We start from the raw sequence: 21,346 nt of genomic DNA, 5'->3' as shown, positions 1-21,346 counted from the left end.
GCCCTGGGGGAATTTAACAGTCCCTTGCAAGAGGTCATTATGGGTTCTGAGACGGGGGCAGACTAACCTCAGACAGGGGAGGAAGGCGCGCTTCTACTGGCAAAGGAGACTAGGCAGCAGTCCAAGTTCGACATCCTCAGTATTGTCGGAACTGCCCACCTGTCCCCATTCCTCTTCTTCCCAGTCTGTGCCCTGACTTGAACATAAAACCCTATGTGGTTGTGAATGTCTTTTGGGGAATAGCTTTTAAAGGTATAATTTACATGCTGTACAATTCATCCATGTAAAGTGTGCAATTGGATGGTCTTCGGTTTGTGCACAGACATAAATTCTTTTTGCATTGCCAACCAGCCATCTTCAAGACTGGACCTAGGGTCTGGATTTTGGAAATCTTGACCCTGCACCTACTGGAGATGAGGGCCTCTTTCAGGTCGATCACAGAAGCTTGTAGGCTGCTCTCATGGACCCTGATCTGGGCAAGTAGGGCACTGAGCCCCTCGTTTTCCTTACCCAAGCTCTCTGGTGTGCTTAGAAGCAACCCAATTCTTCACCCTTTATTTTTTGCACTAAAATCTTATGAGGTAACAGCCACTTAGAACTCAATGCCTTGCTTTCTCTAAGCGCTTGATTACAGGCGACCACAGGCAGTCATTTAAGTCAAGTTTGCCACATAAGTGTCATGAACTACCAGTGTCCAATTTACTGTTAGCGATAGAGTATTTTTTTTCTTGGAGAACAAAATTTTATTCTAAAAATAGATCTTATAAAAGCAACAGAATCTCAAATGCCTCCAAATCAAGTCAGATCAGTAAGCTGATTTTCTATTCCCATCCTGAAGGTTCTGCTCCCCTAGAACTGCTCTTGGTACCAATGACTGTATTAGTCAGGGTTCCCTTGAGGACGCATAGTTACTACAGGTGTTACGGGATGAGGGATTTATTATAGGAATCAGACCTTTCACAACTGTGCAAGGAGCTGGGGAAGTTAAGGTCTGAAAATGGCATTGAACCATCTGGGGAGGAGTCACTCAATCAACCTCAGAAGCCAGACATGTCCAGCCCACCTGTGAAGGAGACCAGGGGCTTGGACTATGGGAAGCTTTGGCCTTGGTGTGGCTAGTGCTTTCATGAATCCCATCAAGTGTCTGTTGGTGAGCCTGAGGCCTGGGACCACTACTGGTCAGTAGGGTCAGCAGCTGGAGAGAAGAGCAACATATGGGAAGGAGGAGAGTGAGGGCATTCTAGAAACTTCTGAGCACCTGTGCATCTCTTCTGCCTGACTACTAACTACAGTGACCTCTAGAGTAGTAGCTGTTCAGTCACTTCTGCCTCGATAAATAATTGGTTTAATGTTTTGTCTATGATGAATAATGCTGCTATGAACAATCACATACATATCTTTGTGTAGATATATGCTTTTATTTCTCTTGGATCAGAATCTCAGGAGCATAGTTTCCAAGTTCCATGATAAGTCTTTGTTCAACTTTTTAAAAATAAATAGTTTATAAAGTACCAACAATTTTTTAAAATATTTTATTTATTTATCTTTAGAGGGGAAGGGAAGGAGAGAGGGAGAGAAATATCAATGTATGCTTGCCTCTCATGCGCCCCCTGCTGGGAACTGGCCTGCAACCCAGGCGTGTGCCCTGACTGGGAATCAAACCTCAGTCCTTTGGTTCGCAGGCCCGTGCTCAATCCACTGAGCTACACCAGCCAGGACATACGTTCAGCTTTTTAAGAACCTGTCAAGCTATTTTCCAAAGTGGCTGTACCACTTTATGTTCCGATTAGCATCAGACTTGGTATTGTCTATTGTTGCGAGTTTAGTCATTGTAGAGCGTGTGTAGTGGTATCTCATTATGGCTTCATTTGCATTTCCTGATGACTAATGATGTTGAGTATGTTTTTATGCACTTATTTAAATATCTTTCTTCGTGAAATGTATATTCAAATTGTCCATTTTAAAATTGGATTGTTTGTCTTCTTGTTGAGTTTTAAGAGTTCTTTATTTTGGATACAAGTCCCTTATTAGATGCATTATTTGCAAATATGTCCCCCAGCTGGTGGCTTATCTTTTCATTTTCTTAATCATGTCTTTTGAAGTGTAAAAATGTTTGATAGCAATCAAGTCCAGTTTATACACTGTTTTCATTTATGGGTCACGCTGTGTTTTGGGTGTATGTGTGTGGTACCTAAGAACCCACTGTCCCAACCCAAGGTCCTAAGTTTTTCTTCTATAGTCTTACATTTTCACATTTATGCCTGTGACTCACTTTAATGTTTCTATGCTTCTCAAAATTTAATGTACAAACCACCTAGGAATCTTGTTAAATCCATATCCGGAAAAAAATACCTATCTGGTTCAGTAAGTCCACTGTGGTACCTGAGTCTACATTTTTTAAAGCCTCCACACCTCCCCCACTTGTCTTCCCTCTCATCTTGGAGAAGGCACAGCTCTTTATTATGCAGATCCACTCAGCTGCTCCGACTTCCGATTCTCTCTTGCCCCATTGCCCAGACTCCACACAGCATGGAAAACAAGAAAAAGCCCTCCCCTCTCCAAGGAGGGGAGAGGAAAGACCAAGCTGACAAGGACCGAATTCCCACTGAGAGTGGATTAAGGGAAGACTTGATGGCTATGCACTTGAGAATATTTTGCTCCTGTCCCATAATACAGCACCTGGAAATAAGGATAGGCAATGGGAGAGGAATTTGTTTGCACATTGACATACTGAGGGTCAGAGCCAATGGACTAGAACAGTGTGAAATGTACTAAAGAAATCTAGGATGACGGATGGCGGGAGGGCTTTGTGGTGATGGGGGAGAAAGTCTATGGCAGAGGTGGGGGTGGGTCCATCTAATTTGCTTTGCCCACCACAGTCCTCCTAGTCCCCTCTCTGCTCCCAACTTCTCGGAAAACATCCTGGAGCCCCCTCCCCCAGGGTAGGCCCTTGCTGTTCTCCTTGTACCCTGGGAGGACCTCGGGCAGGAAAGGGAGAATTTGGAAACACATGGTACATTCATAGTTGACGTCTTGTCACCCCAAGTGTGCTCCCTGTGTTCTAGACGAAGAACCGGCAGTGGTCAGCCTGCCCTTGATCACGCAGCTGGTTCAGGACAGTCATCCCTGAACCCCTCCTTAACCTTCTAGAGCGCTACCTTGAACTTCTGAAACTGACACCAGATAATTTTCTGTTTCGTTTAGCCTGCCTTGTGCTATTCTTGTTTTGTTCTTGGCTGTTTCGTGTTCCGTCAGAGTAGCTTTCCTTAGCCTTGGGTTTCTGGAATAATTATTCTGCCACCTTCTCCCTCATTATGTGGCTGTTGTCCTTCAAGTCTAATTTCCATGTACGTGCATCATGTATTCTGAGCTTCTCCCGATCTGCTTTGGGCGGGGAATGGAATCTCAAAGTATAAGTATCATGTGCGTTCGTAGGTTTTTTTTTAAGATTTTATTTATTTATCTTTAGAGGGGAAGGGAAGGAGAGAGGGAGAGAAATATCAATGTATGGTTGCCTCTCATGGGTCCCCTGCTGGGAACTGGCCCGCAACCCAGGCATGTGCCCTGACTGGGAATTGAACCTCGATCCTCTGGTTTGCAGGCCCACGCTCAAACCACTGAGCTACACCAGCCAGAACTCATGTGTGTTCATGTCATATCCCCAACTGCACTGTGAGCACCTTGAAAACAGGAATCGTGTTTCAGACTTCATTCAGTCTCAGCCCCAGCACCTCGAAAGGTACCTGGCAAACGCTCCACGAATCCTTATTTCACGAACACTTTGAATTCATTAAGAAAGGCGGGAGCTAACATTGCTTGACTCTTCCCTCCTTGTCAGAGACTACACAAACAATATTACATTTCATCCGCATGAGAAATGGGCTGTTATTGCTCCTGTTTTAGGGAGGTGACCAACTCGTCCTGTTTGCTTGGGACACTGAAAGTCCTGCCTCCTTTTTAGATGAGGATGCTGAATCCCAGAGAGATCAGTTACTTTTTCTGACTTGTCTTACAAATTCAAATCCAAGTGTGGCTAGAGCATGAAACTTGTGTATTAACAGGATGGGTTGGAGCTTTGGAGAGAAAGGAAGTTGCCTTGTCCAGGGCACACCTGCGAAGGCTCTGGCGCAGCCCAGCAGGCAGCGCCCCGTGTCCAGTGTGATTTGAAGTAGCCATCAAGTCCTACAGAGGAGGTTGGGGTGGCTTAAAGAGTGGCAGGCGGCAGGAGCTGGTGTGAGTGTTAACCACAGGGGGCTGGTCCTGAAGGGCAAGAGCCCGGCTTGGGGTGGATTCTGCTGGCCCCACACAGGCTGCCTTAAACCTTTTGTCGGAATCACTGAGGGTTTGCCCCCGCTAATGGTGTCAGACTTGATTTAAGCGGCTGTATCAGCTGACGCTAAATTTGCCACTGACAGAGGAACAAATGAGTAATTCTGCCCCGATCATTATTCCCGGCTTACTCCTCATGCGCCAAATATTTATAGCAGCGAATACAGCATTTTGTTACGGCCGGTAATAGGGAGCCCATTAGCCCCCCCAGTTGCCCTTCCTCCCCCTGGCAGGCAGGGCATTGCTCAACCTTGAAGAACAGCTGAGACTCCCAGCTGTAGGATAGAAATCCCATTTCTTCTCTGCAGTAAAGTCTCTCTAGGAATCTTTCCTCTGTTCTACTTTTTTTTTTTTTTTGCCTATATGCAGTGTCCCTGCTTCGCTTCCAAATCTTGGCCTCACCTCAAGTCACAAAAAATCAGGCCCACGTGATACTAAAGATCTGAACCCCGCAAGTGCCATAGCTGTCCTTAGCACAGGTCCTGCTATTTCCCAGACAGTGGGGTAACCCAGTGAAGGGCTTTCCTGGGAGCTCAGGGACAGCTAAGGGCCAAATGCATCGGGTCCCCTAATCCACGTGAACTTGTGTTTATGGGGCCCTCTGGGCCACGCACTGGGCCCAGAGTGGGGACACAGCAGGTTGGCACAGAATTCACGGGTTATGGAGAGGCTCACAGGCTTAGGCATTTGTGAAGAAAAAATATATACGTCATTATGGTTTATGTTACTGATGTGATTACAAAGCAATTTAGGTCCTTTGAAGGGCCCAGGATGATAATCAAATGGGGTGACCCAGGACACGGCAACAAGCTATCAATTCAGGACAATATTTTCAGGACCCTCCCATTGAAGGAAAACAGATTTATTATAGCCTTGTGCGGATAGCCCCGGTGAATTCAGCTTCTGACTCTTGGTGGAGATCCAGTACTTTTCCACATTTTTGTATGTATGTATAACTGTACCCAAACACAACAAATTTTAAATTATATGTCTTCTACACTCCAGGGCTTATTAGCTAAAGAATCTTATTTTCTGTCTCCAGCTGTATCTGCCACCGAGTGTAGAGACTGTGATTTCTCTGACAGATGTTCATAGATCAGGTTCGTATAACTCAGAATGCATCTAAACTCTCTCTGTAAATGAGATTTACGACGCAAAGGCGTTCAAGGTTTAAAGCGCTGGTCTCATCTGATTTGGGAAAACGTGAACTCTTACCTCAAAGTGCTTTCGCTGGCAACTCTTTCAGCAATCAGAACCCCAAAAATCAATTTATCGATCTGGATTTGAGCATTTGCTACTTTTAATTAGGCATATGAATCCCCCTTCCTCATTCTTTCATTTCAGCTACCTGTGTGTCCAACCTTGATCTGGTGAAGAACAGCGTACATTGTGGATCTGACTCGTGTTCACCCCGGAGGCTTATCATATGGCCACGATCTAGCAGGCTGGTCGGAAGATCAATATTTCAAACACTCCTTAATGTGGATAAAAGAAACTTGGCCAATAACTTCTCATGTTGGGTTAGATTAACTTTAAAAAACACAGCGGTCTAATGGGCTCCCAAAAAAGATTTTTTTTTTCATTTTAAATGCCCTGGAGAGAGAGAGAAATATATCTAAGAAAAGACACCAAGGGGAGTTAGTGGAGGAGATGAGTAAATAATGCTATTCCTTACCTAGAACCCAGCTCTGCTTCCTACCCAGCCTCTCTGAATATACTTGTCGTATGTCTTTGGTTCACTTCATTAAGGGCAGGAAATTATTTTTCAAAGCGTCAGTCTCTGAGGACAGTCTCTTCAAGAAGTTATGGGTCACTAGGACCTCCTAGACTTTTCTGAAAAGAAGCCACGGAGCCGCTGTGTGAAATCCTGTGGGAGTGCCTGGCTGTCCAACCAGATTCACAGCAGACCCCACCCCCCGCCCTGGCTGGAATGTAACGTTCTTAAGAGACAAGAGTTCTTCTGAGAAAATGGATGGGTTTTGTGCTCACAGAGAAGAAAAAAATAATTTTCACAATAAGAACTTGACCCCACCAAATCATCTTATATTTGTCCTCTGGGGCTCTGTGGGGAGGGGGAGAGGTGGCCAGTCACAGGAAGACAGCTTGCACATTCCACCTTCCCATCATGTCACCTTTACATCTCTCCCAAGGGGCCAAATCGCTCTCAAGGTCGTGAGCAGTGGTTCCCAAACCCAGAATTCTCAAGAACTGAGCGCCAGCAACTCTGAGGTTCAGGGGGCCAGTTAACAGTGATGGGAAATGCAAAGGTTCCCACCCAAGTTTCAAAGAGAGCCTGCCCCCCAGGTCCACAGGAAAACATGAAACCCCAGCGTCTAAATTACTGACCCTTCAAGTCAAATCCTATTGGCTTTAGCTTAGAGAGAGTCTGGTGTTAAAGATGCCAAGATGCTGGGTCCACAGAGAAGGACTCGGGCCAACGGCTGTCACGTGCATGCTGGGTCTCAGGTGAGTTGAGTGACTTGGCACAACCATCAACATGAATGGCAACTTCGTTTTGAGGGGACAGGAAGGGGAGGGCGGTGGCTGTCACTGAAGACCAGCTGTATCCCAGGCACTGTGCCGGACACCGAACACGTGACCCCTTTTAATCTCAGCATAGGTACAGTTTGCTGCAAGCCAGTTGGAGAAAGGAAAAATGACCTGTCTGGGCCAGCGGAGGCTTCAGACGTGCTACGTGTAAACCTTAGTACGCGAGTCCCAACCTGCTGGTCTTGGGCGTGGCTGGAGTCCTGAGGCCTGGCAGAGGGCTCACCTGTAACAGGTGCTCAATTAGTATTTGTGAGCGAATGCACATTTTAATCCCATTCCCCTTCAGAAAAACAAAGTCCTTCATTTCATGATCTAATTTCAAAACAATTTAATACCTTAACAAAAAAAATGAATGCCATAAAAATTTTGAATAAGGATTTTTGAATTACAAATATCCCATGCTTTTTGACATCCGCCTTGGAGGAGCCATGCCCCGCTGGTTAAAAATTACTGCCTTCGAAGGAGCCAAGTCTGGGGTTTGAAAGTGAGAGGAAGACTATGGAAAACAATCACAGACGTAGGCAGTGACCGTGTGCAGAGCAACCCATGGTGGGGTGTGGTATCGCTGTAGTCGAAAAGTAGAAATAATTACTGCAGACGACCACCATAACCTAGGTGACATTCATCCAATAGAATGTTCTACACCCACTAACGCAGATTTTAAGGCTATTTCATGACACGGGGAAATGCTCTGTGATTTTCAGTGAAGAGGGTGCAACACCATGTATGTGTTTGCCCCCTTGTAACGCCCATACCGTGCACATGTGTGGGCCCTGCCCCCAGTGTTAGCTGTGGCTATTTCTGGGTGATGGGCTCATTGCCGTTATTTAATTCTTCCTCACAATTGGCCGTATTTCCTATTACTTTTATAATACACTTGTATTATTTACATAATTTGGGGGTTTGTTTTCAAGAAAGAGGGATTTGATAATAGAACCAAAGAGATAAAAAAATGTGGTAGTTGGCTTCTCCTCTAGGTGGGGGCGGGGAGGCACACTCTGCTCTAGGGAAATGGCAGAAGATTTTACACCAAAAAGAATCACTTTTTGGGGGCTAATTTTTTAAAGGGATTGTCCGCTTAATGAGGCCTATGGTCAGCGTAGTCAGCCGATTTGCAGATTGGACTCAATAATTTCGTCTTTAGTTTTCCAGGATGCTCTGAAACCTATCTTTGTGTTCTGCGGGAAAGGCTTCCACTGTTAGAAACAGTGTTTCTGTGAATAGTATCAATTACTCAGAATCATTGTCCACCTACTGGGCCCCAGGTGCTGCAGGGGGCACTTGGAAAAGGTGCATTTCATTCTGAGGTCTTTACATCCTTCTGCAGACCGGGGCATGAATGGCCAGCTATTTGTTTCTTCCCGCCCAGGGGCTCCCAGAGCCGGGGGTGCCAAACCAACTGCAATCTTAGAGGAAGCTCACCAAGTCCTGCCCTTTGAGACAACAGGCAGGGGCCTTGAGCGTTCTTCTACGTGAAGTAAGTCAGAGGAAGGCAGATACTGCCTGATCTCATTCTTGTTTAAATTTTAAAAAGCCAGGCTCTGTACAAACTGAGAGTAAAATTGTGGGTTTTGGGGTGGGGGGGCAGGGAAATGGGAGGTTACAAACTCCCAGTTATAAGGTGAGTGAGTTCAGAGAGCTCATACGTGGCATAGCGTAGTCAATGATTACCATTGCATGTACTTGGAGGTCACTAAGGGAGTAGATTTTAAATGTTCCTACCACACACACACACACACACGTAATCATGTGAAATGTGGAAGTGTTAACTAACTTTATTGGGGTAATCATTTCAAAATATATACGTGTGTCAAATCATCCGGTGGTATGTCTTAAACTTACCACATGTCAATCATCTCTCAATAAAGCTGGACAAAAATTTGAAAAAGAAGGCTGAGCTCCGATGAGAATTAATTGAGTCCGAAGCCCTGCCTGGTCCAGTGGGCAGCTTCGGCCAGCAGGTGGGAGCTTTCTGAACGCCATGCCTCGCTCAGCTCAAAGGGCCCTGGGGCAGAAAATGCCAGAAAGAGCCCACAGGTCCTCACTAAAACCAAAGACTCTGGATGCAGAGTCTTTGTTGAGAGGTGTCATGAGCGTGGGGGGAGTACAGGGAGGACTGAGGGTTACATTTGAAGGGACATGTTTTTAAATTCTACTACTCCTGCTAGAATGACATCAACTTTGACAATAATATGGTAATGCTAACAGTAAGTGAAGAGACAGACACACAGAGGCAGCTGCGGAGAACCGGGTGCAGACAGGCCTCCACCATTCACACTCTGGTCTCAGCCTCAGAGCCTTTGTCTGCAAAATGGGGGTCATACTACTTGTCTTGCTGGCTCGTTTTGAGAATTAGAAATCGTGTATGTAGCGTGCAGGATACAGTCCCTGATCAACGTGAGTCTTTCGATCACAATAGATGTAAAGCTGCTTCATCCTTTTAGAGTTACCTATATTTGCAGAGCTAGGATGTGGTTTTTTTAACGGGAGAAGAAGCAGCAAGCTGATAGCCAAGAAGCTGGGAAGACGCACAGAAACCGGTTGTTCAGGACGACTGATGGTGTCCTGGAACCACAGTGAGTGTTAGAGCTCCCCCTTCAGGTAGAGTTCGGTGTGTATCGGTAAAATGTGGGAGCAGGCTAGATGAAAAACCCAGTGGGCTTCTCTGGCTTGGTGTTTTTCTATTAAAGAAAAATAGAGTTGCTCATTCAGTCAGCTTTTCACAACAATGTTAAAATTATACATGAATGTTAGTACATCTATTTCACTGGGTAACACATGATTTAGAGCCAGTCATTTTTAAATGTCAACACCATGATCTAAATAAGCAGCTTTCTCATAAACCTGGGGTATTAATCGGGGCTTTTTCCACCCAAAGCTGAAGCAGAACTAACTCCCCAGGAAGCTCTGCTGAGTTATAAATATGCAGTTTGTCATCTCTCAAAACTGCCAGCATTGTTTCTATTTTACAACAACCGTTTATTGACCACTAACTCTGTTTAAAAAAAAATCGCCCCAAACACTCAGGAGAAGTAGAAATCATCGAAGACTTTCTAGTCGGGTTGTGAGGACAAAGCACAGAGACACGCGATCAAGTCACAAGCGAGAAAACAAGTGTGAGAGTGTCACACTGGTGCTCGTGGCTCGTTCGACTCCACTGCCTCATCCCATTACCCCGTTTATGGTTCGACCTGGGGGCTCGACAGATGGCAGTGAACTAAACTGGACAACACAATCGCGAGAATAGATGCTGAGTGACTGTGGAAGAAAACCCCCTTGCCCTGCTGTATTTTTCTCTTTAGCACTTACCACCTTCTAACACACATTAGTTACTTTGTTCATCAATTATGTTCCCCCACTGAAGGAGAGCTTTCTGAGGGCAGAGATTTGGTCTTATTCTCTGCATATCCCCCAGGGAATGGGTTTGTGTCTGGGGCATTATGGTCACATTTGTTGAATGAGTAACGGAATGAGTATTTCAGCCATAATGTATCCGCAGGAGGCATAGAGGTGAGACATAATGTATCATGGCAGGAGCCATGAGGTTACTGTGCCTCCCGGAGTCTTGCGTGTGTCTTTCAGGTCCAGGGTTAAGGACCGCAGTGTGCGATACTTAACCAGAAAGCACCAGGGTGTTATTGCAGCTTTGTTTATAATGGTGGCAAATTGGAAACCATTGAGAAGAGAATAGCTCAGCAAATTTTGGGACATCTCTCTAGTAGATATCATAAATTCACTAAGATGGCAACATAGATCTACGTTCTTTTGGGAAGATGTTTATGCTATCTGAGAAATGATCAAATAATCACAAAATATAATTCTATTTTTGAAACAATTCTGGGAGCTAGAGGCATATGAACAGAAAAGTGTCTGAATGTTATTACCAGGTGCAGCATTAATGGTGGGCTTCTCATTTCTTCTTTAAACCTTTTCATAGTGTCTGATTTGAAGACCATAATAAGGATAATACGCATGCATTATTTTAAAGTTGGAAGAAAAAAGGTACGTATTTAAAAAGAAGCCCCCTGCAGCTGTGTCCGGAGTGTGGCAATGCTCTGCCTGGGCCCGGGCATGGTCCAGGGCTCATCCGCTCCCAGCGCGCTTGTCCTTGCCTCCCAAGGTGACGTACATCACAGGTGACCAGAACTGACCCGGCAGCCCGGGGTTAACTAGCGGGGGTATGGATTTCAGGTGGTGGTCGAATTTAACAGCCAGCGGTCATTACAGAGGTTTCTCCCTTCTCCTTCTTGACAGAGACGGCCCTGGATCACCAACTAAATTTCCATCAGTGAAATCCTCAGGAGCTGCTGCTTCGGGTCCTCACAGCGAGACTCTGTGCCCTTGCAGAACTGGCCCCGAATTCCACCCCCAAAGGAGAACACAGACGAGGCTGTGACTGGGCTGGTAACACAACAGCTACATAGAACCTTTGGCTGAGTGAATGTGCCTTGTAAGTCACAGTCACTGCAGTGCGGAGGAGCCTAAACATATTCCTTTTACCTACAGCCCCCAGGACTCTGCTGGTGAGACTAAGTGTGCCCTAGGCTTGGTGCGAGAGTTCCCAACACCTTCTTTGTCCTGCTGGTTCTGGTTTAATTACCAACATCTGTAACTGAGGGCAGGGAACTTGGGAATTTCCCTTCAGGGATGTAGCGTGTACTGGTCCACAGATCTGGGTGGTGGGAGGCAGGTGGGAACAACTTCCGTGGTCAGACTGAGCTGGAGAAAGTTCTTAAATTCTCTGAACTCCAGTTCAATCAACATAAAGTGGTGTTATTAATATGCATGTCACATGGTTTTAAAGCACCCATGAGATCACAAAGTACCTAACCAGCACATGGCACATAGTAGGGGGTCAGTAAATATTTAGTCTTCTCTCAGTGACTCCAGGGGTCTCTGCCTGATGGAGGATCTCCCCCAGGTAAATGAAAGCAGTTTCTCTGCTCACAACAGCTGGACACCAAATGTGAGGGTTTGCACGCTGAGCAGTTCTGCAGGTCTCAGCAGATACAGACTGGGTGCCTTGTAATTCAATTCCATTTAGCATCTACTGCCCAGAGTCGGCACAGACCCCACTGGTCAAGGGCTCAGTCCCACCAGACTGTGCCCACTCCAGATGCCGATTCCAAGTAGTGCATCTCCAGGTTGCCCACCCTTCTTCCCAGCATGGCTACAAATCAGGGGTTCCCACACCCCTTCTTCAGTTCAATAATTCACTATAATAGCTCACAGAACTCAGGGAAACACCTTATCAGGGATGAAAACCAAATATATATTTCTTATTATATCACAATATGACAGTGGGCTTCAAGACCATGGTCAATAACCTCATCCTAATTTCTCATGGCCTAAATATTTATTACTTGATTTATTTAGTGGCTACACAGAGAGCAGAAGAGATATTACATTGAGACCCCAGTGCCAGGCAGTCCTTTGGATGCCAGGCTTGTACCAGGTTCTCACAATTCGATGTTACTGTGACAGATCCCCGCTGTACAGATGGGCCCCAGAGACTGGGTGACTCGCACCAAGAGCATGTAAGTGACAGAGCTGGTGTTTGAATCCAAGTTCATGGCTCTCAAAGAGCATTGCTATAAACTACACTCAGGTTATTTTAAATGGGAGAAATAGTGTGAGATCCTGTTACCCTGTTATTTGGGGGATGGGAGAGTCATCCCCCTACACGAGTTTATTTATAGTCAGATTTTACTTCAATCGTGAAGCACCCCAATTATCTGGCTAGGGACTGAGACTGGATACATAATACACAACAGTGGCTCACATTTCGACAACTTCCTGTGTATCGAGCTAAGTGCATTATGTGGAGTAAATGGAGTCTCATTGCATCTTTCGCAGCAAGTGCATGGAGTAGGCATTCTCATGCCCATTTTACAGACAAGAAAACCGACATAAAATGAGGCTAAGTAATGTTGTGCTAACAGCCAAGGCTGACTTCACTGACTTGCCGCTGAACTACTCACCCCCGTGGAAGGCTGCATCTCGAGCAAGCTGGTAGCAAAACACCACGCCCTGGTCAGGAGCCCAGAGGCCAGGAGACTGGCCCACCCACAGCTCGGAGAGCTGAGCTGCTCCGCCCTCTTCACAGGGTCCAGGGAAGGCCCCAAGGGTGACCTATGGCACAGTCCTCAGAGGCCTGTTCTCAGTTCTCACCCTCTAGGGCCTGGAGGCAGCTGGGGGGTCCTCCAACTCATGAGGAGGAACCCAGCCCCTTGGCCTTGGCCTTAAAAGAAGAGCAGGGGCCAGGCCACTGGGAGCCTCTGAGCATGGGGTGTCAAAGAGGGGGTTGCAGCAAAGAGAATTTGGCTGAAGCAGAGACTTAGTCACATGCTCTTAAAGGAAGCCTGTGTGAGCGTGACTCACCAGGCAACACTGTCTGACGTGTGGGGCGGTTATGCAAATTTTCCTCCACGGAAAGAAAAATCATTATCAGACTAAGAAAAGACACAAACAAAAATAATACGTAGAGGAGACGGGAGGCTTAAAAATATAAATTAAATTTTACAAGATGGAGAAGAGAGATTATATAAAAGTACACTTCAGTAGTTCTTATTACTGCACAGCATAAAATAGTTATCTGGTATAAAATATGGAATTAGTTTTCCAAAGGCTCACAGCACACAGGGAGATTCTCCAGGGACCACCGGCGTGCAAACAGAATTGTTTAAGAAATGAGCCTTGGAAGTGAAGATTCGACAAATCCTTGGTCTCAGGGCCACACTGACTAGGCCTTCGGTTCTGCCCAAATGACAGAGCACATTATTCCAAAGGGCCAGGACTTGTTAAAACAGATCTAGTTCCCTAACACAGTGGCTATCAAGTTTTATTGATTGCACAACCCTAGCAGCAAACCAGCAACCCTGGCACCATTTGGACATGGACCCAGAACAAATACATTTCTTTCTTTATGAATTACAGAGCAACGTACCTCTAGCATTAACTAATACCTCAAGGCTTACTATACACTTTGCATGAGATTTATCTAAACGCCAGTGGAGATAAAGGCACTGACTTCTCGATAATTTCTAAATGTGTTTTGCCAACTTCTCGTCTGATCTGACCGGTCGTCCATCATTTCTGTCCTCATGCGGCCGTGTGTCAGATAGCAAGCTTGTTTCCAGCAGGGACAGTGCCATTTTCTGGTTGTTCACCGGGATTTGTGTTACTGGTGTTATCGTCAACACCTTTCTCCTTTGCAGGGTTCCTCCAAAGCCATTCCTCCCTCTTGCGAGGGTTTAGGCAACACGAAACAATACGATCTGTACATCCTCCCGAGGAACACAGATGAGCTACGATACTCTGAGAGCAGATGAGTGAAGGCAGGCACAACCATCAGGCTGTGGATGTGCGCATGTGTGTGTTTGTGTGCATGTGTGTGTTTGTGTTACACTCAGTGTGCCTCAGGACTCCCTTGAGGTCAGTATGTGACAAGGGACCAACAGGCTGCAGACCAGACAGGCATGCACTCCCCACTCTGTATATTCAATTGAAGTGAAGCTTGAGTTCTCTCTTAGTTTTAGATGTTAGTAGCCATTTCGGCATTTTCTTCCTGTACCCCAATATTTCATTTTGTACTTCCTGACCTGCCCTCACTCTACTCTGGGGTGTCAGAGGTGTGTCCTCATAGACTCAGGTGTTCTTGGGGTTCACATCTGTGGGCAGATTGGTGGGGCTTGAATCCCCCTCTGAGCCAGGCTCCGAACAGAGAGACCTCCAACCTGGCCTCGTGGTAACAAAGGTCCCTTTGGAAAGACTCTAGAAGGGAAAGGGGGTGATGTGCAAGGTTTTCCCTCCCGTGAACCAGCCGCAGGACCGCTTCTAACCATATTTCTAGTCATTGCAAATAAAAGTCATGCTTGTAGACTAAGTGACACCCAGGAAAAGCCCCGTTCATCAGGCAAAGGAGAAAACTAACCAAGGGCCACATGTGACTGAAGATGGTGATAATGGAATTTTCTAAAAAAGCCTTCTAAAAAAGGCTACCCCTCTCTGGGTCTTGCGATGTGGTTGTACCCTACCCTACTCCACGACCCAAGTCACCATGGCCTGCAGCAGTGACGTTTCTGTGCTTGTCCCCTTCACTAGATTTCAGGTCCTTGAGACAGGACCCGCACGGCCTTGCGGCCTCAGTGCCCAACATGGTGTCTGGTGCTCAGTAAATGCTGTTAAATGAATACACTCTTGGGGATGGTCATAATCACTTCTGAGGACCAAAGGAGATACTAGAAGTAAAACACTTAGCACAGGGTAATTGCTCTATAAGTATACATTTTATTGCATAAGATAATTGCTCAATCAGTGAGAGCAATTTTATGATATTTTCCAACAATGCTTTGTAAACTGCAAAACGGTACATTAATTTGTGACTTTGAACTCCAAGTTTCCACTGCAGAAACTAATCTCCGGAGAAAATCGGAAGGCTTCAGGCCCAGGGCTTGGCTCTGTACCTGAAAAGCTGTTTTTAATTAGAATGCACGTGACCCAGGTCGGGGCAAGATGAGTAAGTTTCTTCCCTCCACCCTCGCACCAGCTTCTCCGACCAACTTTACAGCACCCTCCCTAGTTCATTCAAGGCTACTACGCCTGTTATTATTTAATAGAAATAGTCTAACCAGTAGCCCATTATTCACTGAGACCCCTTCCAGATGTCTCCACACCCCTTCAGCACTCCTTTCTCCTCTCTCAGAGCCCCTGTCCCTCACACAGCAGCGATGAAAGTCCCTTCCATCCGTCCATCCACCCACCCACCCAATAAATAATGTATTTCCTCTCATTCCCACTGGCTACCTGGCATTAGTGTAGGAGCTGGGTAAACAGTAGTAAAGAAACAGACATAAATTCCTGACCTCCCAGAGCTTACCTTCTAAATAGAATAAGTAAACCGGATAGTGTCAGAGCGTGATCAGTCCTGAATAAAAAGTAAAGCAGATGCGGAGGACAGAGAGTTTGGCAGGGGGGCACAGTGAGTTGCACGTGTTAAAGGGGTGGTCAGGCGAGGTTTCCCTGAGAAGACAGCACGTGCATAAACCCCAGGGGAGACGATGCAGCCAGAGGATGCTGGGGGACAAGCCTGTGTGGATCGAGGGGACAATACGCACAGAGACCCGAGACGGGAGGGTGCCTGCGACTCAGAGGAGTGAGCCAGGAGCAGAAAGGCACAACGGGACATCCTAGATTCAGTGGGAGCCCTAGGCTCTGTACGTACTTGGCTGGTAGTCTGAGTGAGCAGGAAGCCAGTGGAAGTTGAGTGACATGAACTCATATGTTGTCACCAAATCACGCTGGCTGCCATGTCAGTCACAGACTCCGTGGGGAGGGAGGGACCACGGGACGCAAGGAGCCAGGTAGGGGGATGTTGTGGTAACCCAGGCAAGAGATAATGAGGCTTGGACCATGTGGCAAAGTGGAGATGGGGGAAGTAACGGGATTCTAAATAGCTTCTTAAGGTGGAAACTGCAGGGCTTGCTGATGGATTAAATGCAAGGGTGGGAAAGAAGCACCGGGAGACAGAGGGCTCGGATGAGACGCTACTCTCATCCTCTAGTGAGGGAGTCAGGAAAGATGTGTTTCTCGCAGCTTTTGCCCTAAATCAAAGCCAATTTTCTAAATTTAGCCTTTCTTTTTTCACCATTGCTCAAGGCACGCACTTCTGGAAAAGTAAGTGTATTTGAAGTTGCCAAATGGTCTAGCAGTACATAAAATATATGATGTGCTTTCATTCTCCGCAATGAACATCAATCCCGAGAACTCCTTGCTTCCAGAAATTCTATCAGTAAAGTTAGAATTGTAATTTTATTTTTCCTCGCTTGTCTGATTAAGGTTTTGTTTAAGCCTTGGGCTTATTTTTGAAAGCCCTGTAAACATTTTACACGCCTACTCATCTATTACCAAAGTCATTCTGAATTCAGCCTACAGTAAAATTAATTACCATGTCATGAGTCTGCCACATTTCAAGAGAAATCATAAACATTTACTCAGACCTGGTTCACAGTCACTTTGTAATGAAACAATATTGGCAGCCAATTCCTTTGTATTACAGCACATTCTTCAGTTGGAAGATTTCCAGGTAAATATATCATAAAGTTTTTAGAAGACCATTTTTAACCCAGAGAGGAGGTAATAAATCAGCTATCTCTCTTTAAAAATCCATAGGCTCATAAAACCCACATTCTTTTCCAGTTCCTCCTGGGACAGTATCGGGAGGTTGCCAGCAGGGGAGGCAGAGGCTCAGCCCGGGAGTGAGAGTCTGCCGAGAGTTTGGGAGACCGGGGAGGAGAGATGCCCTGGCAGCCGGAAGCAGAGTCCTGGCAGAGGAAGGCAGGACGGCGTGAAGGGGCGGGAGCCTCGAGGGCCAGGATCTGGTGCAGACTGGCCCCTCCCTCCGTGTGGCCAGCCTGGAGGCAGGCAGAGTGGCGTCATGAAAAAGCACACTGGACAGCGTGGGTTCAAATCTCAGCCCTGCCGCCGGAGGGCCTGGGACCTCAGGCCCGGGAATCTCTCAGTGCTTCACTCTCTTCATCTGCTAAAAAGCTTCGTGGGGGTCGTGGCGAGAACATAGTTAAGGGGCTTAAAACAAGGCCTGCTACACAACTGGACTTGGAAGTGGATGCAAGTCTACAGATGGACGGTAAATGGGTGGATAGATGCGGACACAGGAGGGGCAAGTGGGTTACGGTTGTTCGAATGGAAAATAATGCAGTGATTAATAAATAACAATACAAGGATGAGCTCGGGGTTGCACACTCACAACTGTAAACCTACTTCTTCCCCACTCTGTTTCAACCGATCTCCATCTATAGATACACACACGTACATACACTCACATACATATGTGTACACACATGTAGCGTGTCTGCCATATACACACTCTGTGTGCCATATTCCAGTGTAATACAGTACAATGCTACATACACACGCAGGGTACAGAATAGTGCAGTTTATGTAATTAATTTAAGTCTAAAGGACTGTGAGTCCCCAGCTCTGTCATCGATTATCTTTCCTCTTTCCCTCACTTTCTTGGGGACAGTAGTGACAATCTTGCCTGCAGCTTGTCGGGGTTAAATAAGATAAGGGGACAACCTCCCGCAGGGTAACAACGTGTAGGCTGGAGTGAGCTGCTGTCACGGGGTTGTCTTCTGTCCCCCTCGCCCGTCACTGCTCTCCGCCCCTCCATCCCAGGGGTCTGACGCTCTGTGCTCTGGAATTCATGGACCTGCAGGAGGCCAATCACAGCAGCACCCGGCCGGGGCCTCGTGTCCTCCTTCCGAGCTGGCCCTTCAGGACCGCCTCGCAAAGAACACGGGGTCTTCCCGAGACGGGGGCTGAAGTGAGCAGGCCGCGCTCTCTCACACTGATAATGGAGGTCTTTGTGCTCTGTGCTGGGATGACTAACTCGCAGCCGCCTCGGGAGCTGCGGAGGCTGCGTGCGCGGGAGGCAGCTCGGGGGCCAATGCGTTCCTCTGGCCTCGCTGTTTCCAGCTCACTGCCTTAAGCAGGAAGATTCTGGGCCATTTCCCCCTCTCCAAGGGAAGGAAGACAGTAGTTAAAGGAACAGGAAAAGTATGTTAAGCCTAATGCACACTCTAGATCCACAGAGAGCCGTGGAACCCCCACTATTCTTTCCCATCCATTTCCTGGGCTGGAAAAGGAGTTCTTCTGTCATTTTTTGTCTGCCTCCTCCCCCCCCCCCCACCCCGCGCGCCACACGCAGCAGCTTCAACGAGATATCACTCACATGTCATACAAGCTCCCCCGTGTAAGTGTGCGGTTTAATGATTCCTGGTTCATCTCTGTAGCTGCGCAACCACCAGCACAAACAGTTTTTGGACGATTCTGTTACTCCCAACCGAAACCCCGAGCCCGTGCGCGGTCAGCGGCCACTCCGCCCCTGGCCCCAGATTTGCCTGGTGTAGAGAGTTTGTATACATAGAATCACACACGGTGTAATCTTCCGCGTCTGGCTCCTTTCACTCGGCTGATGTTTCTGAGATTCATCCACGTTGTTGCGTGTATCCGTGGTAGCTCTTTCTTACTGCTAATTCGCAATCTGTTGTACAGATATAACACATGGCATCGACCCATTTACCAGCTGGTGAACATTGGGATTGTTTTGTGTCTTCTTTTAAAAAATGTTCCAAGTGAAAGAGGTTGAGCCCATCTCTTTGAAGACATTCTCTGGTCATCTTTACCAGGAATATTCCTTTGCAATCGACCTGGGCCTTTGGAAACACATTCTGGGAGGTTCCTGTGAAAATACAGCCTCTTCCAATGTAACAGCAGAGAGTTCATTCTGCTCCTGCACCCAAGCATACCTCACTAGAGGCAAACCCAAATGTTACAGTGGGAAAACGATTCCTTTCCCAGCAGTTGCTGCCTTTCGGTAAAGGGATTGTCCAACTGCAGTAGATTACAGAGCTGAGAACCGCCTTAGAGCAGAGGGTGTTTGCAGGTCACAGTCCACCCCTGCTGAACATGAGAAGGGACCACAGCAAGGAGAGCCAGGGGACCGGGGGCCCATCTCATCACCCCAGCAGCAGGGAAGCCAGCCACATTCCAAAAGATGGGGGCCCAGAGAGAAGGCCAGGAGTGTGGACTCCCATTTCCATCCTTCCTCCAGAAGTGCTCCCAGTGCAGACGCTCACTGTGTCTTGCTGTTCTGTTTCGTTCTGACTCATACCCAATCCCCTCTCCTGAGGATGGGGTGAGGCCTGTGGTGAGGGAAGGGGCCTCGCCAGACAGGGCCTCAAGCTGACTCTGGCAGTTACAGTGTGGAGCTTAAAGGCAGATCGACAGAAACCCATCACTGTCCCTGGCAAAAGGACACACGCACTCCGCTGATGGAGGATCCTTCACTGTCAGTCAACAAATATAAACTTCTGGCACCATGTACAAGTCAGACACCCCGATAGGCGCTGGGGTAGAGGGAGACAGAGTGTCTGGCCTTAATGAGCTCTCACTGTCCAACAGGAGAGAACAAGTACTCAGCAAGTGAGTACGATCATCTGGAAAGGGTCATCTCACCCTGACTGGGTTGGGCATCATCCCATAAAACAAAAGGTCACCAGTTTGATTTCTGGTCAAGGCACATGCCTGGGTTACTGATTCAGCGCCCAGTTGCGGGTACAAACGAGAGGTATCCAACTGATGTTTTTCTCCCTTCTCATTCTTCCTCCCTTCCCCTTTCTCTAAAATTAAATTAAAAATTTTTTTAATTTAAAAATTTAAAAAATAGAATCATTCGAACACTCCATAAAAAGCACCCTGTGAGCAGGCAGATGAGGGCTCGAGGAGGTGCTACCAAGAGACTGATGTTTCATCTGAGCCCTTAAAAAGGGGGAGCTGCTCAAACAACCAGGGGAGAAGAGGGGAGCAGTTAGTTTGCCATTGGAGATGCCCCAGCACCATCAGAGATAAAGCCGTACTCAGCCAAGTTCAGAGCTGGGTCTCCCCTGAGACCAGAGCAACAGAGGAGTCCTGGAGAGCTGACTGCTGGCCACGCACAGTGGGCCGGCCACTTTGGCTGTTCAGTCACATCTTTGGTAAGCCAAGCCAGCTGGCAACAGAATGATGGGAAAAGAGATTTACTTTACAGCCAACTTGACCAAGAGACTGCTATTCCACTCAGGATGCCCTTCCTGGCACTGCAGATCTGACTTCTCCAACCCTCCAGGGCGAGAGCCACCAAGAACACTGCCGAAAGAGCAGTTCATGGCGCCCGCCTCATGTGTACCGGGAAGCAGAGCAGTGCTGGCCAGTCCGGGCATCAGATGGGCTCAGGTTCCGCGACCAGCAGCTCTTCTCCCCACCAGCCTCTTCAAAACCCAGGAGTTAGAGTGGCGGCTTTGGGGACAGCTAGAATGCATGCTTTTGTCTCTGTTTCCTGCCAAAAGTCCCCTAAGCTGACAGCATTTTAAAAGGTTTTCTATACCCACAAAAACTAAGAGAATAGGGAAGGAAATTCAGCAGATAATGAATGTCTACAACATTTGAGAAGCTAAGAAGCAGGCAGAGCAGAATAAACAGGAACAAAGGAGAGAGGCACACAGCAGATGAGGCCGAGGTCGGGAAAAGCAGGCCTGCCCCGACCGCAGACTCCAGAAGGGCTCAGCAGGCGGAGGCACCAGGTGTCAGGACAGGAAAAGGACAAATGATAAAAAGACTGGAAGAAGCAGTTAGACCCATCCTTGCTCCTACCTTGCCCATCCACATACATGTATAATGTGAACCCACATTTTTATGCGCATTATACATGGGGTTATCATACTCCTGGTACATAATCATTATACCCACGTATAATGCACATCCTTATTTTTTCCTGAGAAATGTTGGCCAAAAAGTGCACATTATACACAGCAAAATATGGTAATTACCTCATCCTGGCAGGAGGATGGGGATTCACTCTCTGGAGAGGTGAACCAGTCAGGCTCCAAACCTGAAGATACTGGTCAAA

The sequence above is a fragment of the Artibeus jamaicensis genome, unplaced genomic scaffold (genome assembly GCF_021234435.1).
Source record: "Artibeus jamaicensis isolate MK-2021 breed Jamaican fruit bat unplaced genomic scaffold, CSHL_Jam_final scaffold_1689, whole genome shotgun sequence".
Lineage (NCBI taxonomy): Eukaryota > Metazoa > Chordata > Mammalia > Chiroptera > Phyllostomidae > Artibeus > Artibeus jamaicensis.
The sequence above is the reverse complement of the archived record's forward strand: the minus strand, read 5'-3'. Positions refer to the sequence as shown.